Here is a 26,419-nt window from a genome sequence, read left to right as displayed (position 1 = left end):
CCCTGGGGCGGTCCTAATTCATACCATAAAAAAAGTCCACTGGGTCGTATAGTTTGGCATGTAGGCCAGGTCACCTTGGGCTTCTCTAGCTGGGGCAGCCTTAATCCACATCAGTAGCCACTCACATTTTTCAAACAAGTTTAAATAAACATGAGAGTACATAGTAGAAACCTGAGTTGAGAATCATAGGTGGGAGGTAAGGAATCTGACAGGTTGCAGTCAAGGTGTCATCCAGGGGTGCCTCTGAAGCTTGACTGAGGCTGGAGGAGTGCCGGGGTCCCGCCCCGGCGGAGTCCAGGTTCCTGAGGGGTGGACGGCGTCGGCACGATGAGTGAGGGGGAAATAAAGGGGACGTGAGACTTGGGTTGGTGTTAGCAAGTCCGACTTTACTGTGCACAAGTGTCGTTTATATATTTTTCAGGATTAGTACAGAAATAGTTCTACAAATATTCTCAGAGAGATAAGGAAATAAAAAACGAGCACAAGAATATTTATTAGCATTCTATTCTATAGAGCATAAGGTTAATGGTAGTCTTCTCCGCAATTAACTGGTGTTTGTTTTCTCTAAGCTAAAGGAGATAGGTACCTAGGCGTCTGTTGTGATTCATGGTAAAGTTAAATCCAAGAGAGAAGGTCCAGGCCTCCGGACAGGACAGCAGTCCGTCTGGTTGCATCCTGGTGGAGCCATCCCTGCCTCCCTCAATCATTTACGCTATTAGTGTAGACGGTTAATGGGAACAAAAGGCGACTCCAGGGTGTCTTATCCACAGGGCTATCTGCATTCTCAGCGGGCAGTTAAACATCTTTACATTTCTGCGCCCTTTAGGGGGTGAAAGCATTCCTTTGTCTTTTAGATTGTGGAGCTAACAGTCCCTTAAGCACACTGCCAGAGAAAGTATCACTTTGTTAGTAAAGTAAAGGGCTGAAAAGCTAAGCTAAACTATGTAGCTTCAAGAATAAAAAAGAGAAATAAGTACAGACATAACCTTGCTAGAAAGCATGCATATAATTCAGAAAATATCAGGGGTGTCGGCCGGCCATTCTTCACCGAGGGGCATCCCTGCACCCCTCGGCCCTTCTACTCATCAATTATTTATTATTTATTGCTTTTAGGAGAAAACCTCTATAGCATTTTAACAGAAAGCAGAAGGTCAAGAATAATATATAGATACTTCTTGATCATCCAATTAACCAGCAAACTTAGAAGGACCATGCATATATATTTAGACAAAGAACTGGAGGGAGAAGGAAACATTAACCAGATGGAGGCCATAAACCTGATTCGACATCTTATCTGGGCAGGATTCCTTTCTGATTGTCTCAAATGGGACTGTGTGCTCCTCCAATAATTAACTGAAAAATATCTTGAAAGTTACCTGCAGGTGGTCACATTCTCTTATGCTATCTAATTTTCCCAGGAGATAGTGCCTCCCAAGCAGCCACCCAAAGGAGTGAAAACTGGAGGTTAAGAAAGGAAAAGGAATGAAGGGCAATTAGAAGCAGCACAGGTTTCAGAACTATGTGAGGGGCTGGCCGGTTATTCTTCACCAAGGGGCGGCCCTGCACCCCTCAGCGTTAATCGGCTGGTCCCTGTCAAACAGCCAATCAAATGATGTAGCCACGGCTCCCAGCAGAGGAGCTGCTTCCAAGATGACTCACTCACATGACTGGCAAGTCGATGCTGGCTTTTGGCAGGAGGCCTTAGTTCTTCGTCATGTGGCGTCTCCATAGGGCTGCTTGAGTCTCCTTAAGGTTCCACATGGCCACTGACTTCCCCAGCGCAAGTGATCTGAGAGAGAGCAGGGCCAAGCTGCACTGTCTTTAATGATACAGTCTTGGAAGCCACACTCCATCATTCCCACACTTTTCTTGGTGACACAGCTCAGCCCTATTCTGTGTGGAGGGGACAACACAAGGGCGTGACTACCAGGAGGTGAGAATTGTTGGAGGTCAGCTTGGAGGTGGGTGATCATAGAAGTTAATTAATTTAAAAGTGAAGTAATGCATGCCTAGTGGATGGCAAGCAGTTAATTTGTGAACAAGAGAAGGCAAAAGGGAGAGAAATTTTAAAACAGGGGTTGAAATGACTTGTGTGGTTAGCGTGCTAAGGAATCAATACGAAGTTACTGAAAGTATTGCTTAGCAGCTGTTGAAGTTAGACAATGGTATTTTAGACATTTGGATAACTTTTTATTTGAATGTTTTATATGCTATTTTCCCCCCTGCTTAGGATCAGCAAAGTCTCTTCTAAGTGATCAACGAAGACAAATGTTCCAGAAATACCTAGAGGAAAAGCGACTGAAAAAATTGAGAAACCTCAGCGATGACCACTTATAGTGGGTGTTTATAGACATGATAAGCCTATTTTTCTTTCACGAATACCAGCACACCAACCAAAAAAGGTAAATTTAGTATCATAACTTGATATTCAGGAATAGTTCTTAACCAGACTCTTCTTTAAGAGATTATACTTGAGGAATTCCAAGATGGCGCCGTGAGTAGTCCTCTTTGTCTCTCGCCCTTCGAGTCTACAATTATTTGGACACTTATCGCTTGACAAAGGATATCCAGACAGCATCTCAGGACGTCTGAGACACCCACGCGACTATACATCGGAAGGCGGACGGACTTTCCTCCGGGAGGATGTGGAAATAGGTGAAAACTCTCCGACCCCGACGGGCAGCCTAGTACCCGCAAGCGGCTTTCTTCCAACGGACGCCCCCAGAGGATCCACACACATCTAGGGCAGGAGCGAGAACACAACAGAGGAGCGACGGTGGAAACAGGTGACCAGAACCCTACTTAAACCCCCCGCAATTACTCCTAAACGCAGAGGGAAACTTTGGAGTTGCACACCTGAGCCCGCGGGGAGAGTCTCTCCCCGCCATTGGCGGGGAGACCCGGCCTGGTGCTCGGGGCGCCCGGAGGGTCCCAGAGAGAGACACGGAGGGCACGGAGGTCTCCCAGCTGCCGTTGCCCGCCCCGTGGGACTAGGGATTGCCGGAGATCTCGGAGAGGACCGGGGCGGGGGAACTTTCAAAGGCGGGTCCGGCGACCCGGTGGGGAAGCGCCGGAGCTCCGCCAGGCAGCAGACAAAACTCTCAGTCTGCCGGTAGCAGAGGGGCCACGCTGAGCACTCAGGGCTCCCGGCAGAGGCCCGGAGAGAAGCCCAGAGGGCGGGGCGACCCCCAGCTGCCGTTGCCCGCCCCGGGGGACTAGGGATTGCCGGAGATCTCAGAGAGGACCGGGGCGGGGGAACTTTCAAAGGCGGGTCCGGCGACCCGGTGGGGAAGCGCCGGAGCTCCGCCAGGCAGCAGACAAAACTCTCAGTCTGCCGGTAGCAGAGGGGCCACGCTGAGCACTCAGGGCTCCCGGCAGAGGCCCGGAGAGAAGCCCAGAGGGCGGGGCGACCCCCAGCTGCCGTTGCCCGCCCCGGGGGACTAGGGATTGCCGGAGATCTCAGAGAGGACCGGGGCGGGGGAACTTTCAAAGGCCGGATCGGCGACCCGGAGGGGAAGCGCCGGAGCTCCGCCAGGCAGCAGACAAAACTCTCTGTCTGCCGGTAGCAGAGGGGCCACGCTGAGCACTCAGGGCTCCCGGCAGAGGCCCGGACAGAAGCCCAGAGCGCGGGGCGACCCCCAGCTGCCGTTGCCCGCCCCGTGGGACTAGGGATTGCCAGAGATCTCGGAGAGGACCGGGGCGGGGGAACTTTCAAAGGCCACATCGGCGACCCGGAGGGGAAGTGCCGGAGCTCCCCCAGGCAGCAGACAAAACTCTCTGTCTGCCGGTAGCAGAGGGGCCACGCTGAGCACTCAGGGCTCCCGGCAGAGGCCCGGAGAGAAGCCCAGAGCGCGGGGCGACCCCCAGCTGCCGTTGCCCGCCCCGTGGTACTAGGGATTGCCGGAGATCTCGGAGAGGACCGGGGTGGGGGAACTTTCAAAGGCGGGTCCGGCGACCCGGAGGGGAAGCGCCGGAGCTCCGCCAGGCAGCAGACAAAAATCTCTGTCTGCCGGTAGCAGAGGGGCCACGCTGAGCATTCAGAGCTCCCGGCAGAGGCCCGGAGAGAAGCCCAGAGGGCGGGGCGACCCCCAGCTGCCGTTGCCCACCCGGTGAGGCTAGGGATTGCCGGAGATCTCGGAGAGGACTGGGGCTGGAGAGAGTTCCAGAGACCCAGCTTAGTAGCCTAGGGGGAAGCCCTACAGGCTCACAGAAGCCTTAGGGAAAGCCTCTGCACAGCACCAGTAGAAGGCACCCAGCCGCCAGCCACAAGGCTGGAAGACCCCAGGGCAAAAGCAGCATAGCTAGGTGTACTAACCACAGACTGTAGAAGATGCCCCCCAATGGAGTTCCTGTAGCAAGGGATGATGGGGGCATCCCTTGAACATCTTCCCTATTCTGCCTGACAGTAATAGGTGCCTGGCGTATGGTCCCCAGGAGAGAAAAGGAGAAAGAAAAGGAGCCATTACCTTGAAAATCCCCCCACTGGGGTTCCTGTAGCAAGGGATGATGGGGGCATCCCTTGAACATCTTCCCTATTCTGCCTGGCAGGAATAGGTGCCTGGCGTATGGTCCCAGAGAAAGGGAGCCATTACCTTGAAAATCCCCCCACTGGGGTTCCTGTAGCAAGGGATGATCGGGGCATCCCTTGAACATCTTCCCTATTCTGCCTGGCAGGAATAGGTGCCTGGTGAATGGTCCCAGAGAAAGGGAGCCATTACCTTGAAAATCCCCCCATTGGGGTTCCTGTAGCAAGGGATGATGGGGGCATCCCTTGAACATCTTCCCTATTCTGCCTGGCAGGAATAGGTGCCTGGCGTATGGTCCCAGGAGAGAAAAGGACAAAGACAGTGAGAAAGAGAAAGACAGTGAGGAATTTTCCGCCAGTCTGGGGGACATTCTACCCAATTGCATCCTGGAGCCATTCTCCCAAGAAGGGGTTCCCATACTCCACCAAAGGTTAGAGTTTGGTACTTCCCTTGAACTGGAGTCCCGAGTGGGACTTTCCTCGCAGTTCAGAGCGTGGTCAGGTGCCAGAGGGAGGGATCCCAATCCAGCCTTAGGAAAAGAAACCTTCCACGGGAGTCTTGGAGATTTGCGGCCGTCCTAATGACTTAAGTGGCCGACCCGCGCCCACGTAAAATTTGTCTATTAGAGATAGAGTCAGGAAGGAATGGATTAATTCATTCTCCATCACCCTGAGGCTTAAGGTACTGAATCTCTTCAAGCTGAATGCCACAATTTGCCCCATAGAGTAGCCATGGGCAGCAAACGTGGATTCATACAGCCATCCAAGAAAGTTCCCGATGGAGCAGTGAATCTAGATCCATCCTTGAAAAAGAGAAAGGCATAAGGAAGAAAAGGGCACTTACCAGAACTCGAGCTCACAAGCCGATAAAGCAAGTCCCCGTACGGGCCACCAGAAATGATGCGGGATCGGTGAGCCGAGGAGTCGAAAGAAAGATTTCTTAGACTCTCAAGATCTGGCAGTAGTGCTCTTTTATTTAGAGAATAGTGAGGAATAGCATGGGGACAGGACCCATGGGCAGGCAGAGCTGGTGTGTGGGGACAAGACCCACGGGCAGTCAGAGCTCCTGCTGCTGCCCCCGCTGGCATGGGGACAGGTCCCATGGGCAGGCAGAGCTAGTGTGTGGGGACAAGACCCACAGGCAGTCAGAGCTCCTGCTGCTGCCGCTGCTGCTGCCCCCGCTGGCATGGGGACAGGACCCATGGGCAGGCAGAGCTGGTGCGTGGGGACAGGACCCACGGGCAGTCAGAGCTCCTGCTGCTGCCGCTGCTGCTGCCCCCGCTGGCATGGGGACAGGACCCATGGGCAGGCAGAGCTGGTGCGTGGGGACAGGACCCACGGGCAGTCAGAGCTCCTGCTGCTGCCCTGAGTTGAGGGTTAGGGCTAATTTTATAAGGCATGGGTACGTGACTTATTTTTACTGGAGAAAAAAAGAAAAGATGATGTAAAAAGTCATTAGATGATTTCAGTGCAGATGGGGTCTGGTTATTGTGCGGTCATATAACTTTAGATACGAATCTGGCCATATAGATCGGCATGCAGGTGAGGATGCCCCAGGCTTCTCTCCCTGGGGCGGTCCTAATTCATACCATAAAAAAAGTCCACTGGGTCGTATAGTTTGGCATGTAGGCCAGGTCACCTTGGGCTTCTCTAGCTGGGGCAGCCTTAATCCACATCAGTAGCCACTCACATTTTTCAAACAAGTTTAAATAAACATGAGAGTACATAGTAGAAACCTGAGTTGAGAATCATAGGTGGGAGGTAAGGAATCTGACAGGTTGCAGTCAAGGTGTCATCCAGGGGTGCCTCTGAAGCTTGACTGAGGCTGGAGGAGTGCCGGGGTCCCGCCCCGGCGGAGTCCAGGTTCCTGAGGGGTGGACGGCGTCGGCACGATGAGTGAGGGGGAAATAAAGGGGACGTGAGACTTGGGTTGGTGTTAGCAAGTCCGACTTTACTGTGCACAAGTGTCGTTTATATATTTTTCAGGATTAGTACAGAAATAGTTCTACAAATATTCTCAGAGAGATAAGGAAATAAAAAACGAGCACAAGAATATTTATTAGCATTCTATTCTATAGAGCATAAGGTTAATGGTAGTCTTCTCCGCAATTAACTGGTGTTTGTTTTCTCTAAGCTAAAGGAGATAGGTACCTAGGCGTCTGTTGTGATTCATGGTAAAGTTAAATCCAAGAGAGAAGGTCCAGGCCTCCGGACAGGACAGCAGTCCGTCTGGTTGCATCCTGGTGGAGCCATCCCTGCCTCCCTCAATCATTTACGCTATTAGTGTAGACGGTTAATGGGAACAAAAGGCGACTCCAGGGTGTCTTATCCACAGGGCTATCTGCATTCTCAGCGGGCAGTTAAACATCTTTACATTTCTGCGCCCTTTAGGGGGTGAAAGCATTCCTTTGTCTTTTAGATTGTGGAGCTAACAGTCCCTTAAGCACACTGCCAGAGAAAGTATCACTTTGTTAGTAAAGTAAAGGGCTGAAAAGCTAAGCTAAACTATGTAGCTTCAAGAATAAAAAAGAGAAATAAGTACAGACATAACCTTGCTAGAAAGCATGCATATAATTCAGAAAATATCAGGGGTGTCGGCCGGCCATTCTTCACCGAGGGGCATCCCTGCACCCCTCGGCCCTTCTACTCATCAATTATTTATTATTTATTGCTTTTAGGAGAAAACCTCTATAGCATTTTAACAGAAAGCAGAAGGTCAAGAATAATATATAGATACTTCTTGATCATCCAATTAACCAGCAAACTTAGAAGGACCATGCATATATATTTAGACAAAGAACTGGAGGGAGAAGGAAACATTAACCAGATGGAGGCCATAAACCTGATTCGACATCTTATCTGGGCAGGATTCCTTTCTGATTGTCTCAAATGGGACTGTGTGCTCCTCCAATAATTAACTGAAAAATATCTTGAAAGTTACCTGCAGGTGGTCACATTCTCTTATGCTATCTAATTTTCCCAGGAGATAGTGCCTCCCAAGCAGCCACCCAAAGGAGTGAAAACTGGAGGTTAAGAAAGGAAAAGGAATGAAGGGCAATTAGAAGCAGCACAGGTTTCAGAACTATGTGAGGGGCTGGCCGGTTATTCTTCACCAAGGGGCGGCCCTGCACCCCTCAGCGTTAATCGGCTGGTCCCTGTCAAACAGCCAATCAAATGATGTAGCCACGGCTCCCAGCAGAGGAGCTGCTTCCAAGATGACTCACTCACATGACTGGCAAGTCGATGCTGGCTTTTGGCAGGAGGCCTTAGTTCTTCGTCATGTGGCGTCTCCATAGGGCTGCTTGAGTCTCCTTAAGGTTCCACATGGCCACTGACTTCCCCAGCGCAAGTGATCTGAGAGAGAGCAGGGCCAAGCTGCACTGTCTTTAATGATACAGTCTTGGAAGCCACACTCCATCATTCCCACACTTTTCTTGGTGACACAGCTCAGCCCTATTCTGTGTGGAGGGGACAACACAAGGGCGTGACTACCAGGAGGTGAGAATTGTTGGAGGTCAGCTTGGAGGTGGGTGATCATAGAAGTTAATTAATTTAAAAGTGAAGTAATGCATGCCTAGTGGATGGCAAGCAGTTAATTTGTGAACAAGAGAAGGCAAAAGGGAGAGAAATTTTAAAACAGGGGTTGAAATGACTTGTGTGGTTAGCGTGCTAAGGAATCAATACGAAGTTACTGAAAGTATTGCTTAGCAGCTGTTGAAGTTAGACGATGGTATTTTAGACATTTGGATAACTTTTTATTTGAATGTTTTATATGCTATTTTCCCCCCTGCTTAGGATCAGCAAAGTCTCTTCTAAGTGATCAACGAAGACAAATGTTCCAGAAATACCTAGAGGAAAAGCGACTGAAAAAATTGAGAAACCTCAGCGATGACCACTTATAGTGGGTGTTTATAGACATGATAAGCCTATTTTTCTTTCACGAATACCAGCACACCAACCAAAAAAGGTAAATTTAGTATCATAACTTGATATTCAGGAATAGTTCTTAACCAGACTCTTCTTTAAGAGATTATACTTGAGGAATTCCAAGATGGCGCCGTGAGTAGTCCTCTTTGTCTCTCGCCCTTCGAGTCTACAATTATTTGGACACTTATCGCTTGACAAAGGATATCCAGACAGCATCTCAGGACGTCTGAGACACCCACGCGACTATACATCGGAAGGCGGACGGACTTTCCTCCGGGAGGATGTGGAAATAGGTGAAAACTCTCCGACCCCGACGGGCAGCCTAGTACCCGCAAGCGGCTTTCTTCCAACGGACGCCCCCAGAGGATCCACACACATCTAGGGCAGGAGCGAGAACACAACAGAGGAGCGACGGTGGAAACAGGTGACCAGAACCCTACTTAAACCCCCCGCAATTACTCCTAAACGCAGAGGGAAACTTTGGAGTTGCACACCTGAGCCCGCGGGGAGAGTCTCTCCCCGCCATTGGCGGGGAGACCCGGCCTGGTGCTCGGGGCGCCCGGAGGGTCCCAGAGAGAGACACGGAGGGCACGGAGGTCTCCCAGCTGCCGTTGCCCGCCCCGTGGGACTAGGGATTGCCGGAGATCTCGGAGAGGACCGGGGCGGGGGAACTTTCAAAGGCGGGTCCGGCGACCCGGTGGGGAAGCGCCGGAGCTCCGCCAGGCAGCAGACAAAACTCTCAGTCTGCCGGTAGCAGAGGGGCCACGCTGAGCACTCAGGGCTCCCGGCAGAGGCCCGGAGAGAAGCCCAGAGGGCGGGGCGACCCCCAGCTGCCGTTGCCCGCCCCGGGGGACTAGGGATTGCCGGAGATCTCGGAGAGGACCGGGGCGGGGGAACTTTCAAAGGCCGGATCGGCGACCCGGAGGGGAAGCGCCGGAGCTCCGCCAGGCAGCAGACAAAACTCTCTGTCTGCCGGTAGCAGAGGGGCCACGCTGAGCACTCAGGGCTCCCGGCAGAGGCCCGGACAGAAGCCCAGAGCGCGGGGCGACCCCCAGCTGCCGTTGCCCGCCCCGTGGGACTAGGGATTGCCGGAGATCTCGGAGAGGACCGGGGCGGGGGAACTTTCAAAGGCCGGATCGGCGACCCGGAGGGGAAGTGCCGGAGCTCCCCCAGGCAGCAGACAAAACTCTCTGTCTGCCGGTAGCAGAGGGGCCACGCTGAGCACTCAGGGCTCCCGGCAGAGGCCCGGAGAGAAGCCCAGAGCGCGGGGCGACCCCCAGCTGCCGTTGCCCGCCCCGTGGGACTAGGGATTGCCGGAGATCTCGGAGAGGACCGGGGTGGGGGAACTTTCAAAGGCGGGTCCGGCGACCCGGAGGGGAAGCGCCGGAGCTCCGCCAGGCAGCAGACAAAAATCTCTGTCTGCCGGTAGCAGAGGGGCCACGCTGAGCATTCAGAGCTCCCGGCAGAGGCCCGGAGAGAAGCCCAGAGGGCGGGGCGACCCCCAGCTGCCGTTGCCCACCCGGTGAGGCTAGGGATTGCCGGAGATCTCGGAGAGGACTGGGGCTGGAGAGAGTTCCAGAGACCCAGCTTAGTAGCCTAGGGGGAAGCCCTACAGGCTCACAGAAGCCTTAGGGAAAGCCTCTGCACAGCACCAGTAGAAGGCACCCAGCCGCCAGCCACAAGGCTGGAAGACCCCAGGGCAAAAGCAGCATAGCTAGGTGTACTAACCACAGACTGTAGAAGATGCCCCCCAATGGAGTTCCTGTAGCAAGGGATGATGGGGGCATCCCTTGAACATCTTCCCTATTCTGCCTGACAGTAATAGGTGCCTGGCGTATGGTCCCCAGGAGAGAAAAGGAGAAAGAAAAGGAGCCATTACCTTGAAAATCCCCCCACTGGGGTTCCTGTAGCAAGGGATGATGGGGGCATCCCTTGAACATCTTCCCTATTCTGCCTGGCAGGAATAGGTGCCTGGCGTATGGTCCCAGAGAAAGGGAGCCATTACCTTGAAAATCCCCCCACTGGGGTTCCTGTAGCAAGGGATGATCGGGGCATCCCTTGAACATCTTCCCTATTCTGCCTGGCAGGAATAGGTGCCTGGTGAATGGTCCCAGAGAAAGGGAGCCATTACCTTGAAAATCCCCCCATTGGGGTTCCTGTAGCAAGGGATGATGGGGGCATCCCTTGAACATCTTCCCTATTCTGCCTGGCAGGAATAGGTGCCTGGCGTATGGTCCCAGGAGAGAAAAGGACAAAGACAGTGAGAAAGAGAAAGACAGTGAGGAATTTTCCGCCAGTCTGGGGGACATTCTACCCAATTGCATCCTGGAGCCATTCTCCCAAGAAGGGGTTCCCATACTCCACCAAAGGTTAGAGTTTGGTACTTCCCTTGAACTGGAGTCCCGAGTGGGACTTTCCTCGCAGTTCAGAGCGTGGTCAGGTGCCAGAGGGAGGGATCCCAATCCAGCCTTAGGAAAAGAAACCTTCCACGGGAGTCTTGGAGATTTGCGGCCGTCCTAATGACTTAAGTGGCCGACCCGCGCCCACGTAAAATTTGTCTATTAGAGATAGAGTCAGGAAGGAATGGATTAATTCATTCTCCATCACCCTGAGGCTTAAGGTACTGAATCTCTTCAAGCTGAATGCCACAATTTGCCCCATAGAGTAGCCATGGGCAGCAAACGTGGATTCATACAGCCATCCAAGAAAGTTCCCGATGGAGCAGTGAATCTAGATCCATCCTTGAAAAAGAGAAAGGCATAAGGAAGAAAAGGGCACTTACCAGAACTCGAGCTCACAAGCCGATAAAGCAAGTCCCCGTACGGGCCACCAGAAATGATGCGGGATCGGTGAGCCGAGGAGTCGAAAGAAAGATTTCTTAGACTCTCAAGATCTGGCAGTAGTGCTCTTTTATTTAGAGAATAGTGAGGAATAGCATGGGGACAGGACCCATGGGCAGGCAGAGCTGGTGTGTGGGGACAAGACCCACGGGCAGTCAGAGCTCCTGCTGCTGCCCCCGCTGGCATGGGGACAGGTCCCATGGGCAGGCAGAGCTAGTGTGTGGGGACAAGACCCACAGGCAGTCAGAGCTCCTGCTGCTGCCGCTGCTGCTGCCCCCGCTGGCATGGGGACAGGACCCATGGGCAGGCAGAGCTGGTGCGTGGGGACAGGACCCACGGGCAGTCAGAGCTCCTGCTGCTGCCGCTGCTGCTGCCCCCGCTGGCATGGGGACAGGACCCATGGGCAGGCAGAGCTGGTGCGTGGGGACAGGACCCACGGGCAGTCAGAGCTCCTGCTGCTGCCCTGAGTTGAGGGTTAGGGCTAATTTTATAAGGCATGGGTACGTGACTTATTTTTACTGGAAAAAAAAAGAAAAGGTGATGTAAAAAGTCATTAAATGATTTCAGTGCAGATGGGGTCTGGTTATTGTGCGGTCATATAACTTTAGATACGAATCTGGCCATATAGATCGGCATGCAGGTGAGGATGCCCCAGGCTTCTCTCCCTGGGGCGGTCCTAATTCATACCATAAAAAAAGTCCACTGGGTCGTATAGTTTGGCATGTAGGCCAGGTCACCTTGGGCTTCTCTAGCTGGGGCAGCCTTAATCCACATCAGTAGCCACTCACATTTTTCAAACAAGTTTAAATAAACATGAGAGTACATAGTAGAAACCTGAGTTGAGAATCATAGGTGGGAGGTAAGGAATCTGACAGGTTGCAGTCAAGGTGTCATCCAGGGGTGCCTCTGAAGCTTGACTGAGGCTGGAGGAGTGCCGGGGTCCCGCCCCGGCGGAGTCCAGGTTCCTGAGGGGTGGACGGCGTCGGCACGATGAGTGAGGGGGAAATAAAGGGGACGTGAGACTTGGGTTGGTGTTAGCAAGTCCGACTTTACTGTGCACAAGTGTCGTTTATATATTTTTCAGGATTAGTACAGAAATAGTTCTACAAATATTCTCAGAGAGATAAGGAAATAAAAAACGAGCACAAGAATATTTATTAGCATTCTATTCTATAGAGCATAAGGTTAATGGTAGTCTTCTCCGCAATTAACTGGTGTTTGTTTTCTCTAAGCTAAAGGAGATAGGTACCTAGGCGTCTGTTGTGATTCATGGTAAAGTTAAATCCAAGAGAGAAGGTCCAGGCCTCCGGACAGGACAGCAGTCCGTCTGGTTGCATCCTGGTGGAGCCATCCCTGCCTCCCTCAATCATTTACGCTATTAGTGTAGACGGTTAATGGGAACAAAAGGCGACTCCAGGGTGTCTTATCCACAGGGCTATCTGCATTCTCAGCGGGCAGTTAAACATCTTTACATTTCTGCGCCCTTTAGGGGGTGAAAGCATTCCTTTGTCTTTTAGATTGTGGAGCTAACAGTCCCTTAAGCACACTGCCAGAGAAAGTATCACTTTGTTAGTAAAGTAAAGGGCTGAAAAGCTAAGCTAAACTATGTAGCTTCAAGAATAAAAAAGAGAAATAAGTACAGACATAACCTTGCTAGAAAGCATGCATATAATTCAGAAAATATCAGGGGTGTCGGCCGGCCATTCTTCACCGAGGGGCATCCCTGCACCCCTCGGCCCTTCTACTCATCAATTATTTATTATTTATTGCTTTTAGGAGAAAACCTCTATAGCATTTTAACAGAAAGCAGAAGGTCAAGAATAATATATAGATACTTCTTGATCATCCAATTAACCAGCAAACTTAGAAGGACCATGCATATATATTTAGACAAAGAACTGGAGGGAGAAGGAAACATTAACCAGATGGAGGCCATAAACCTGATTCGACATCTTATCTGGGCAGGATTCCTTTCTGATTGTCTCAAATGGGACTGTGTGCTCCTCCAATAATTAACTGAAAAATATCTTGAAAGTTACCTGCAGGTGGTCACATTCTCTTATGCTATCTAATTTTCCCAGGAGATAGTGCCTCCCAAGCAGCCACCCAAAGGAGTGAAAACTGGAGGTTAAGAAAGGAAAAGGAATGAAGGGCAATTAGAAGCAGCACAGGTTTCAGAACTATGTGAGGGGCTGGCCGGTTATTCTTCACCAAGGGGCGGCCCTGCACCCCTCAGCGTTAATCGGCTGGTCCCTGTCAAACAGCCAATCAAATGATGTAGCCACGGCTCCCAGCAGAGGAGCTGCTTCCAAGATGACTCACTCACATGACTGGCAAGTCGATGCTGGCTTTTGGCAGGAGGCCTTAGTTCTTCGTCATGTGGCGTCTCCATAGGGCTGCTTGAGTCTCCTTAAGGTTCCACATGGCCACTGACTTCCCCAGCGCAAGTGATCTGAGAGAGAGCAGGGCCAAGCTGCACTGTCTTTAATGATACAGTCTTGGAAGCCACACTCCATCATTCCCACACTTTTCTTGGTGACACAGCTCAGCCCTATTCTGTGTGGAGGGGACAACACAAGGGCGTGACTACCAGGAGGTGAGAATTGTTGGAGGTCAGCTTGGAGGTGGGTGATCATAGAAGTTAATTAATTTAAAAGTGAAGTAATGCATGCCTAGTGGATGGCAAGCAGTTAATTTGTGAACAAGAGAAGGCAAAAGGGAGAGAAATTTTAAAACAGGGGTTGAAATGACTTGTGTGGTTAGCGTGCTAAGGAATCAATACGAAGTTACTGAAAGTATTGCTTAGCAGCTGTTGAAGTTAGACAATGGTATTTTAGACATTTGGATAACTTTTTATTTGAATGTTTTATATGCTATTTTCCCCCCTGCTTAGGATCAGCAAAGTCTCTTCTAAGTGATCAACGAAGACAAATGTTCCAGAAATACCTAGAGGAAAAGCGACTGAAAAAATTGAGAAACCTCAGCGATGACCACTTATAGTGGGTGTTTATAGACATGATAAGCCTATTTTTCTTTCACGAATACCAGCACACCAACCAAAAAAGGTAAATTTAGTATCATAACTTGATATTCAGGAATAGTTCTTAACCAGACTCTTCTTTAAGAGATTATACTTGAGGAATTCCAAGATGGCGCCGTGAGTAGTCCTCTTTGTCTCTCGCCCTTCGAGTCTACAATTATTTGGACACTTATCGCTTGACAAAGGATATCCAGACAGCATCTCAGGACGTCTGAGACACCCACGCGACTATACATCGGAAGGCGGACGGACTTTCCTCCGGGAGGATGTGGAAATAGGTGAAAACTCTCCGACCCCGACGGGCAGCCTAGTACCCGCAAGCGGCTTTCTTCCAACGGACGCCCCCAGAGGATCCACACACATCTAGGGCAGGAGCGAGAACACAACAGAGGAGCGACGGTGGAAACAGGTGACCAGAACCCTACTTAAACCCCCCGCAATTACTCCTAAACGCAGAGGGAAACTTTGGAGTTGCACACCTGAGCCCGCGGGGAGAGTCTCTCCCCGCCATTGGCGGGGAGACCCGGCCTGGTGCTCGGGGCGCCCGGAGGGTCCCAGAGAGAGACACGGAGGGCACGGAGGTCTCCCAGCTGCCGTTGCCCGCCCCGTGGGACTAGGGATTGCCGGAGATCTTGGAGAGGACCGGGGCGGGGGAACTTTCAAAGGCGGGTCCGGCGACCCGGTGGGGAAGCGCCGGAGCTCCGCCAGGCAGCAGACAAAACTCTCAGTCTGCCGGTAGCAGAGGGGCCACGCTGAGCACTCAGGGCTCCCGGCAGAGGCCCGGAGAGAAGCCCAGAGGGCGGGGCGACCCCCAGCTGCCGTTGCCCGCCCCGGGGGACTAGGGATTGCCGGAGATCTCGGAGAGGACCGGGGCGGGGGAACTTTCAAAGGCGGGATCGGCGACCCGGAGGGGAAGCGCCGGAGCTCCGCCAGGCAGCAGACAAAACTCTCTGTCTGCCGGTAGCAGAGGGGCCACGCTGAGCATTCAGAGCTCCCGGCAGAGGCCCGGAGAGAAGCCCAGAGGGCGGGGCGACCCCCAGCTGCCGTTGCCCACCCGGTGAGGCTAGGGATTGCCGGAGATCTCGGAGAGGACTGGGGCTGGAGAGAGTTCCAGAGACCCAGCTTAGTAGCCTAGGGGGAAGCCCTACAGGCTCACAGAAGCCTTAGGGAAAGCCTCTGCACAGCACCAGTAGAAGGCACCCAGCCGCCAGCCACAAGGCTGGAAGACCCCAGGGCAAAAGCAGCATAGCTAGGTGTACTAACCACAGACTGTAGAAGATGCCCCCCAATGGAGTTCCTGTAGCAAGGGATGATGGGGGCATCCCTTGAACATCTTCCCTATTCTGCCTGACAGTAATAGGTGCCTGGCGTATGGTCCCCAGGAGAGAAAAGGAGAAAGAAAAGGAGCCATTACCTTGAAAATCCCCCCACTGGGGTTCCTGTAGCAAGGGATGATGGGGGCATCCCTTGAACATCTTCCCTATTCTGCCTGGCAGGAATAGGTGCCTGGCGTATGGTCCCAGAGAAAGGGAGCCATTACCTTGAAAATCCCCCCACTGGGGTTCCTGTAGCAAGGGATGATCGGGGCATCCCTTGAACATCTTCCCTATTCTGCCTGGCAGGAATAGGTGCCTGGTGAATGGTCCCAGAGAAAGGGAGCCATTACCTTGAAAATCCCCCCATTGGGGTTCCTGTAGCAAGGGATGATGGGGGCATCCCTTGAACATCTTCCCTATTCTGCCTGGCAGGAATAGGTGCCTGGCGTATGGTCCCAGGAGAGAAAAGGACAAAGACAGTGAGAAAGAGAAAGACAGTGAGGAATTTTCCGCCAGTCTGGGGGACATTCTACCCAATTGCATCCTGGAGCCATTCTCCCAAGAAGGGGTTCCCATACTCCACCAAAGGTTAGAGTTTGGTACTTCCCTTGAACTGGAGTCCCGAGTGGGACTTTCCTCGCAGTTCAGAGCGTGGTCAGGTGCCAGAGGGAGGGATCCCAATCCAGCCTTAGGAAAAGAAACCTTCCACGGGAGTCTTGGAGATTTGCGGCCGTCCTAATGACTTAAGTGGCCGACCCGTGCCCACGTAAAATTTGTCTATTAGAGATAGAGTCAGGAAGGAATGGATTAATTCATTCTCCATCACCCTGAGGCTTAAGGTACTGAATCTCTTCAAGCTGAATGCCACAATTTGCCCCATAGAGTAGCCATGGGCAGCAAACGTGGATTCATACAGCCATCCAAGAAAGTTCCCGATGGAGCAGTGAATCTAGATCCATCCTTGAAAAAGAGAAAGGCATAAGGAAGAAAAGGGCACTTACCAGAACTCGAGCTCACAAGCCGATAAAGCAAGTCCCCGTACGGGCCACCAGAAATGATGCGGGATCGGTGAGCCGAGGAGTCGAAAGAAAGATTTCTTAGACTCTCAAGATCTGGCAGTAGTGCTCTTTTATTTAGAGAATAGTGAGGAATAGCATGGGGACAGGACCCATGGGCAGGCAGAGCTGGTGTGTGGGGACAAGACCCACGGGCAGTCAGAGCTCCTGCTGCTGCCCCCGCTGGCATGGGGACAGGTCCCATGGGCAGGCAGAGCTAGTGTGTGGGGACAAGACCCACAGGCAGTCAGAGCTCCTGCTGCTGCCGCTGCTGCTGCCCCCGCTGGCATGGGGACAGGACCCATGGGCAGGCAGAGCTGGTGCGTGGGGACAGGACCCACGGGCAGTCAGAGCTCCTGCTGCTGCCGCTGCTGCTGCCCCCGCTGGCATGGGGACAGGACCCATGGGCAGGCAGAGCTGGTGCGTGGGGACAGGACCCACGGGCAGTCAGAGCTCCTGCTGCTGCCCTGAGTTGAGGGTTAGGGCTAATTTTATAAGGCATGGGTACGTGACTTATTTTTACTGGAAAAAAAAAGAAAAGATGATGTAAAAAGTCATTAGATGATTTCAGTGCAGATGGGGTCTGGTTATTGTGCGGTCATATAACTTTAGATACGAATCTGGCCATATAGATCGGCATGCAGGTGAGGATGCCCCAGGCTTCTCTCCCTGGGGCGGTCCTAATTCATACCATAAAAAAAGTCCACTGGGTCGTATAGTTTGGCATGTAGGCCAGGTCACCTTGGGCTTCTCTAGCTGGGGCAGCCTTAATCCACATCAGTAGCCACTCACATTTTTCAAACAAGTTTAAATAAACATGAGAGTACATAGTAGAAACCTGAGTTGAGAATCATAGGTGGGAGGTAAGGAATCTGACAGGTTGCAGTCAAGGTGTCATCCAGGGGTGCCTCTGAAGCTTGACTGAGGCTGGAGGAGTGCCGGGGTCCCGCCCCGGCGGAGTCCAGGTTCCTGAGGGGTGGACGGCGTCGGCACGATGAGTGAGGGGGAAATAAAGGGGACGTGAGACTTGGGTTGGTGTTAGCAAGTCCGACTTTACTGTGCACAAGTGTCGTTTATATATTTTTCAGGATTAGTACAGAAATAGTTCTACAAATATTCTCAGAGAGATAAGGAAATAAAAAACGAGCACAAGAATATTTATTAGCATTCTATTCTATAGAGCATAAGGTTAATGGTAGTCTTCTCCGCAATTAACTGGTGTTTGTTTTCTCTAAGCTAAAGGAGATAGGTACCTAGGCGTCTGTTGTGATTCATGGTAAAGTTAAATCCAAGAGAGAAGGTCCAGGCCTCCGGACAGGACAGCAGTCCGTCTGGTTGCATCCTGGTGGAGCCATCCCTGCCTCCCTCAATCATTTACGCTATTAGTGTAGACGGTTAATGGGAACAAAAGGCGACTCCAGGGTGTCTTATCCACAGGGCTATCTGCATTCTCAGCGGGCAGTTAAACATCTTTACATTTCTGCGCCCTTTAGGGGGTGAAAGCATTCCTTTGTCTTTTAGATTGTGGAGCTAACAGTCCCTTAAGCACACTGCCAGAGAAAGTATCACTTTGTTAGTAAAGTAAAGGGCTGAAAAGCTAAGCTAAACTATGTAGCTTCAAGAATAAAAAAGAGAAATAAGTACAGACATAACCTTGCTAGAAAGCATGCATATAATTCAGAAAATATCAGGGGTGTCGGCCGGCCATTCTTCACCGAGGGGCATCCCTGCACCCCTCGGCCCTTCTACTCATCAATTATTTATTATTTATTGCTTTTAGGAGAAAACCTCTATAGCATTTTAACAGAAAGCAGAAGGTCAAGAATAATATATAGATACTTCTTGATCATCCAATTAACCAGCAAACTTAGAAGGACCATGCATATATATTTAGACAAAGAACTGGAGGGAGAAGGAAACATTAACCAGATGGAGGCCATAAACCTGATTCGACATCTTATCTGGGCAGGATTCCTTTCTGATTGTCTCAAATGGGACTGTGTGCTCCTCCAATAATTAACTGAAAAATATCTTGAAAGTTACCTGCAGGTGGTCACATTCTCTTATGCTATCTAATTTTCCCAGGAGATAGTGCCTCCCAAGCAGCCACCCAAAGGAGTGAAAACTGGAGGTTAAGAAAGGAAAAGGAATGAAGGGCAATTAGAAGCAGCACAGGTTTCAGAACTATGTGAGGGGCTGGCCGGTTATTCTTCACCAAGGGGCGGCCCTGCACCCCTCAGCGTTAATCGGCTGGTCCCTGTCAAACAGCCAATCAAATGATGTAGCCACGGCTCCCAGCAGAGGAGCTGCTTCCAAGATGACTCACTCACATGACTGGCAAGTCGATGCTGGCTTTTGGCAGGAGGCCTTAGTTCTTCGTCATGTGGCGTCTCCATAGGGCTGCTTGAGTCTCCTTAAGGTTCCACATGGCCACTGACTTCCCCAGCGCAAGTGATCTGAGAGAGAGCAGGGCCAAGCTGCACTGTCTTTAATGATACAGTCTTGGAAGCCACACTCCATCATTCCCACACTTTTCTTGGTGACACAGCTCAGCCCTATTCTGTGTGGAGGGGACAACACAAGGGCGTGACTACCAGGAGGTGAGAATTGTTGGAGGTCAGCTTGGAGGTGGGTGATCATAGAAGTTAATTAATTTAAAAGTGAAGTAATGCATGCCTAGTGGATGGCAAGCAGTTAATTTGTGAACAAGAGAAGGCAAAAGGGAGAGAAATTTTAAAACAGGGGTTGAAATGACTTGTGTGGTTAGCGTGCTAAGGAATCAATACGAAGTTACTGAAAGTATTGCTTAGCAGCTGTTGAAGTTAGACAATGGTATTTTAGACATTTGGATAACTTTTTATTTGAATGTTTTATATGCTATTTTCCCCCCTGCTTAGGATCAGCAAAGTCTCTTCTAAGTGATCAACGAAGACAAATGTTCCAGAAATACCTAGAGGAAAAGCGACTGAAAAAATTGAGAAACCTCAGCGATGACCACTTATAGTGGGTGTTTATAGACATGATAAGCCTATTTTTCTTTCACGAATACCAGCACACCAACCAAAAAAGGTAAATTTAGTATCATAACTTGATATTCAGGAATAGTTCTTAACCAGACTCTTCTTTAAGAGATTATACTTGAGGAATTCCAAGATGGCGCCGTGAGTAGTCCTCTTTGTCTCTCGCCCTTCGAGTCTACAATTATTTGGACACTTATCGCTTGACAAAGGATATCCAGACAGCATCTCAGGACGTCTGAGACACCCACGCGACTATACATCGGAAGGCGGACGGACTTTCCTCCGGGAGGATGTGGAAATAGGTGAAAACTCTCCGACCCCGACGGGCAGCCTAGTACCCGCAAGCGGCTTTCTTCCAACGGACGCCCCCAGAGGATCCACACACATCTAGGGCAGGAGCGAGAACACAACAGAGGAGCGACGGTGGAAACAGGTGACCAGAACCCTACTTAAACCCCCCGCAATTACTCCTAAACGCAGAGGGAAACTTTGGAGTTGCACACCTGAGCCCGCGGGGAGAGTCTCTCCCCGCCATTGGCGGGGAGACCCGGCCTGGTGCTCGGGGCGCCCGGAGGGTCCCAGAGAGAGACACGGAGGGCACGGAGGTCTCCCAGCTGCCGTTGCCCGCCCCGTGGGACTAGGGATTGCCGGAGATCTCGGAGAGGACCGGGGCGGGGGAACTTTCAAAGGCGGGTCCGGCGACCCGGTGGGGAAGCGCCGGAGCTCCGCCAGGCAGCAGACAAAACTCTCAGTCTGCCGGTAGCAGAGGGGCCACGCTGAGCACTCAGGGCTCCCGGCAGAGGCCCGGAGAGAAGCCCAGAGGGCGGGGCGACCCCCAGCTGCCGTTGCCCGCCCCGGGGGACTAGGGATTGCCGGAGATCTCGGAGAGGACCGGGGCGGGGGAACTTTCAAAGGCCGGATCGGCGACCCGGAGGGGAAGCGCCGGAGCTCCGCCAGGCAGCAGACAAAACTCTCTGTCTGCCGGTAGCAGAGGGGCCACGCTGAGCATTCAGAGCTCCCGGCAGAGGCCCGGAGAGAAGCCCAGAGGGCGGGGCGACCCCCAGCTGCCGTTGCCCACCCGGTGAGGCTAGGGATTGCCGGAGATCTCGGAGAGGACTGGGGCTGGAGAGAGTTCCAGAGACCCAGCTTAGTAGCCTAGGGGGAAGCCCTACAGGCTCACAGAAGCCTTAGGGAAAGCCTCTGCACAGCACCAGTAGAAGGCACCCAGCCGCCAGCCACAAGGCTGGAAGACCCCAGGGCAAAAGCAGCATAGCTAGGTGTACTAACCACAGACTGTAGAAGATGCCCCCCAATGGAGTTCCTGTAGCAAGGGATGATGGGGGCATCCCTTGAACATCTTCCCTATTCTGCCTGACAGTAATAGGTGCCTGGCGTATGGTCCCCAGGAGAGAAAAGGAGAAAGAAAAGGAGCCATTACCTTGAAAATCCCCCCACTGGGGTTCCTGTAGCAAGGGATGATGGGGGCATCCCTTGAACATCTTCCCTATTCTGCCTGGCAGGAATAGGTGCCTGGCGTATGGTCCCAGAGAAAGGGAGCCATTACCTTGAAAATCCCCCCACTGGGGTTCCTGTAGCAAGGGATGATCGGGGCATCCCTTGAACATCTTCCCTATTCTGCCTGGCAGGAATAGGTGCCTGGTGAATGGTCCCAGAGAAAGGGAGCCATTACCTTGAAAATCCCCCCATTGGGGTTCCTGTAGCAAGGGATGATGGGGGCATCCCTTGAACATCTTCCCTATTCTGCCTGGCAGGAATAGGTGCCTGGCGTATGGTCCCAGGAGAGAAAAGGACAAAGACAGTGAGAAAGAGAAAGACAGTGAGGAATTTTCCGCCAGTCTGGGGGACATTCTACCCAATTGCATCCTGGAGCCATTCTCCCAAGAAGGGGTTCCCATACTCCACCAAAGGTTAGAGTTTGGTACTTCCCTTGAACTGGAGTCCCGAGTGGGACTTTCCTCGCAGTTCAGAGCGTGGTCAGGTGCCAGAGGGAGGGATCCCAATCCAGCCTTAGGAAAAGAAACCTTCCACGGGAGTCTTGGAGATTTGCGGCCGTCCTAATGACTTAAGTGGCCGACCCGTGCCCACGTAAAATTTGTCTATTAGAGATAGAGTCAGGAAGGAATGGATTAATTCATTCTCCATCACCCTGAGGCTTAAGGTACTGAATCTCTTCAAGCTGAATGCCACAATTTGCCCCATAGAGTAGCCATGGGCAGCAAACGTGGATTCATACAGCCATCCAAGAAAGTTCCCGATGGAGCAGTGAATCTAGATCCATCCTTGAAAAAGAGAAAGGCATAAGGAAGAAAAGGGCACTTACCAGAACTCGAGCTCACAAGCCGATAAAGCAAGTCCCCGTACGGGCCACCAGAAATGATGCGGGATCGGTGAGCCGAGGAGTCGAAAGAAAGATTTCTTAGACTCTCAAGATCTGGCAGTAGTGCTCTTTTATTTAGAGAATAGTGAGGAATAGCATGGGGACAGGACCCATGGGCAGGCAGAGCTGGTGTGTGGGGACAAGACCCATGGGCAGTCAGAGCTCCTGCTGCTGCCCCCGCTGGCATGGGGACAGGTCCCATGGGCAGGCAGAGCTAGTGTGTGGGGACAAGACCCACAGGCAGTCAGAGCTCCTGCTGCTGCCGCTGCTGCTGCCCCCGCTGGCATGGGGACAGGACCCATGGGCAGGCAGAGCTGGTGCGTGGGGACAGGACCCACGGGCAGTCAGAGCTCCTGCTGCTGCCGCTGCTGCTGCCCCCGCTGGCATGGGGACAGGACCCATGGGCAGGCAGAGCTGGTGCGTGGGGACAGGACCCACGGGCAGTCAGAGCTCCTGCTGCTGCCCTGAGTTGAGGGTTAGGGCTAATTTTATAAGGCATGGGTACGTGACTTATTTTTACTGGAAAAAAAAAGAAAAGATGATGTAAAAAGTCATTAGATGATTTCAGTGCAGATGGGGTCTGGTTATTGTGCGGTCATATAACTTTAGATACGAATCTGGCCATATAGATCGGCATGCAGGTGAGGATGCCCCAGGCTTCTCTCCCTGGGGCGGTCCTAATTCATACCATAAAAAAAGTCCACTGGGTCGTATAGTTTGGCATGTAGGCCAGGTCACCTTGGGCTTCTCTAGCTGGGGCAGCCTTAATCCACATCAGTAGCCACTCACATTTTTCAAACAAGTTTAAATAAACATGAGAGTACATAGTAGAAACCTGAGTTGAGAATCATAGGTGGGAGGTAAGGAATCTGACAGGTTGCAGTCAAGGTGTCATCCAGGGGTGCCTCTGAAGCTTGACTGAGGCTGGAGGAGTGCCGGGGTCCCGCCCCGGCGGAGTCCAGGTTCCTGAGGGGTGGACGGCGTCGGCACGATGAGTGAGGGGGAAATAAAGGGGACGTGAGACTTGGGTTGGTGTTAGCAAGTCCGACTTTACTGTGCACAAGTGTCGTTTATATATTTTTCAGGATTAGTACAGAAATAGTTCTACAAATATTCTCAGAGAGATAAGGAAATAAAAAACGAGCACAAGAATATTTATTAGCATTCTATTCTATAGAGCATAAGGTTAATGGTAGTCTTCTCCGCAATTAACTGGTGTTTGTTTTCTCTAAGCTAAAGGAGATAGGTACCTAGGCGTCTGTTGTGATTCATGGTAAAGTTAAATCCAAGAGAGAAGGTCCAGGCCTCCGGACAGGACAGCAGTCCGTCTGGTTGCATCCTGGTGGAGCCATCCCTGCCTCCCTCAATCATTTACGCTATTAGTGTAGACGGTTAATGGGAACAAAAGGCGACTCCAGGGTGTCTTATCCACAGGGCTATCTGCATTCTCAGCGGGCAGTTAAACATCTTTACATTTCTGCGCCCTTTAGGGGGTGAAAGCATTCCTTTGTCTTTTAGATTGTGGAGCTAACAGTCCCTTAAGCACACTGCCAGAGAAAGTATCACTTTGTTAGTAAAGTAAAGGGCTGAAAAGCTAAGCTAAACTATGTAGCTTCAAGAATAAAAAAGAGAAATAAGTACAGACATAACCTTGCTAGAAAGCATGCATATAATTCAGAAAATATCAGGGGTGTCGGCCGGCCATTCTTCACCGAGGGGCATCCCTGCACCCCTCGGCCCTTCTACTCATCAATTATTTATTATTTATTGCTTTTAGGAGAAAACCTCTATAGCATTTTAACAGAAAGCAGAAGGTCAAGAATAATATATAGATACTTCTTGATCATCCAATTAACCAGCAAACTTAGAAGGACCATGCATATATATTTAGACAAAGAACTGGAGGGAGAAGGAAACATTAACCAGATGGAGGCCATAAACCTGATTCGACATCTTATCTGGGCAGGATTCCTTTCTGATTGTCTCAAATGGGACTGTGTGCTCCTCCAATAATTAACTGAAAAATATCTTGAAAGTTACCTGCAGGTGGTCACATTCTCTTATGCTATCTAATTTTCCCAGGAGATAGTGCCTCCCAAGCAGCCACCCAAAGGAGTGAAAACTGGAGGTTAAGAAAGGAAAAGGAATGAAGGGCAATTAGAAGCAGCACAGGTTTCAGAACTATGTGAGGGGCTGGCCGGTTATTCTTCACCAAGGGGCGGCCCTGCACCCCTCAGCGTTAATCGGCTGGTCCCTGTCAAACAGCCAATCAAATGATGTAGCCACGGCTCCCAGCAGAGGAGCTGCTTCCAAGATGACTCACTCACATGACTGGCAAGTCGATGCTGGCTTTTGGCAGGAGGCCTTAGTTCTTCGTCATGTGGCGTCTCCATAGGGCTGCTTGAGTCTCCTTAAGGTTCCACATGGCCACTGACTTCCCCAGCGCAAGTGATCTGAGAGAGAGCAGGGCCAAGCTGCACTGTCTTTAATGATACAGTCTTGGAAGCCACACTCCATCATTCCCACACTTTTCTTGGTGACACAGCTCAGCCCTATTCTGTGTGGAGGGGACAACACAAGGGCGTGACTACCAGGAGGTGAGAATTGTTGGAGGTCAGCTTGGAGGTGGGTGATCATAGAAGTTAATTAATTTAAAAGTGAAGTAATGCATGCCTAGTGGATGGCAAGCAGTTAATTTGTGAACAAGAGAAGGCAAAAGGGAGAGAAATTTTAAAACAGGGGTTGAAATGACTTGTGTGGTTAGCGTGCTAAGGAATCAATACGAAGTTACTGAAAGTATTGCTTAGCAGCTGTTGAAGTTAGACAATGGTATTTTAGACATTTGGATAACTTTTTATTTGAATGTTTTATATGCTATTTTCCCCCCTGCTTAGGATCAGCAAAGTCTCTTCTAAGTGATCAACGAAGACAAATGTTCCAGAAATACCTAGAGGAAAAGCGACTGAAAAAATTGAGAAACCTCAGCGATGACCACTTATAGTGGGTGTTTATAGACATGATAAGCCTATTTTTCTTTCACGAATACCAGCACACCAACCAAAAAAGGTAAATTTAGTATCATAACTTGATATTCAGGAATAGTTCTTAACCAGACTCTTCTTTAAGAGATTATACTTGAGGAATTCCAAGATGGCGCCGTGAGTAGTCCTCTTTGTCTCTCGCCCTTCGAGTCTACAATTATTTGGACACTTATCGCTTGACAAAGGATATCCAGACAGCATCTCAGGACGTCTGAGACACCCACGCGACTATACATCGGAAGGCGGACGGACTTTCCTCCGGGAGGATGTGGAAATAGGTGAAAACTCTCCGACCCCGACGGGCAGCCTAGTACCCGCAAGCGGCTTTCTTCCAACGGACGCCCCCAGAGGATCCACACACATCTAGGGCAGGAGCGAGAACACAACAGAGGAGCGACGGTGGAAACAGGTGACCAGAACCCTACTTAAACCCCCCGCAATTACTCCTAAACGCAGAGGGAAACTTTGGAGTTGCACACCTGAGCCCGCGGGGAGAGTCTCTCCCCGCCATTGGCGGGGAGACCCGGCCTGGTGCTCGGGGCGCCCGGAGGGTCCCAGAGAGAGACACGGAGGGCACGGAGGTCTCCCAGCTGCCGTTGCCCGCCCCGTGGGACTAGGGATTGCCGGAGATCTCGGAGAGGACCGGGGCGGGGGAACTTTCAAAGGCGGGTCCGGCGACCCGGTGGGGAAGCGCCGGAGCTCCGCCAGGCAGCAGACAAAACTCTCAGTCTGCCGGTAGCAGAGGGGCCACGCTGAGCACTCAGGGCTCCCGGCAGAGGCCCGGAGAGAAGCCCAGAGGGCGGGGCGACCCCCAGCTGCCGTTGCCCGCCCCGGGGGACTAGGGATTGCCGGAGATCTCGGAGAGGACCGGGGCGGGGGAACTTTCAAAGGCGGGTCCGGCGACCCGGTGGGGAAGCGCCGGAGCTCCGCCAGGCAGCAAACAAAACTCTCTGTCTGCCGGTAGCAGAGGGGCCACGCTGAGCACTCAGGGCTCCCGGCAGAGGCCCGGAGAGAAGCCCAGAGGGCGGGGCGACCCCCAGCTGCCGTTGCCCGCCCCGGGGGTCTAGGGATTGCCGGAGATCTCGGAGAGGACCGGGGCGGGGGAACTTTCAAAGGCCGGATCGGCGACCCGGAGGGGAAGCGCCGGAGCTCCGCCAGGCAGCAGACAAAACTCTCTGTCTGCCGGTAGCAGAGGGGCCACGCTGAGCACTCAGGGCTCCCGGCAGAGGCCCGGACAGAAGCCCAGAGCGCGGGGCG

The 26,419-nt window shown here is 51.8% G+C and overlaps 1 long non-coding RNA gene across 1 annotated transcript in view; it reads left to right on the top strand.

Moving 5' to 3' along the window:
• LOC138919311 (uncharacterized) overlaps positions 1-26,419 on the top strand; it is a 150,984-nt gene that overhangs the window by 114,181 nt on the left and 10,384 nt on the right. Inside the window, exons 24-28 of the long non-coding RNA XR_011429420.1 lie at positions 2,231-2,786; positions 8,321-8,876; positions 14,186-14,741; positions 19,601-20,156; positions 25,016-25,571. This is a non-coding gene — a long non-coding RNA (uncharacterized lncRNA). The remainder of the gene's footprint in view (positions 1-2,230; positions 2,787-8,320; positions 8,877-14,185; positions 14,742-19,600; positions 20,157-25,015; positions 25,572-26,419) is intronic.

Source organism: Equus caballus, chromosome 20 (assembly GCF_041296265.1).
Source record: "Equus caballus isolate H_3958 breed thoroughbred chromosome 20, TB-T2T, whole genome shotgun sequence".
In the NCBI taxonomy this organism is placed as follows: Eukaryota; Metazoa; Chordata; class Mammalia; order Perissodactyla; family Equidae; genus Equus; species Equus caballus.
This window is presented reverse-complemented; position numbering and strand designations above follow the sequence as displayed.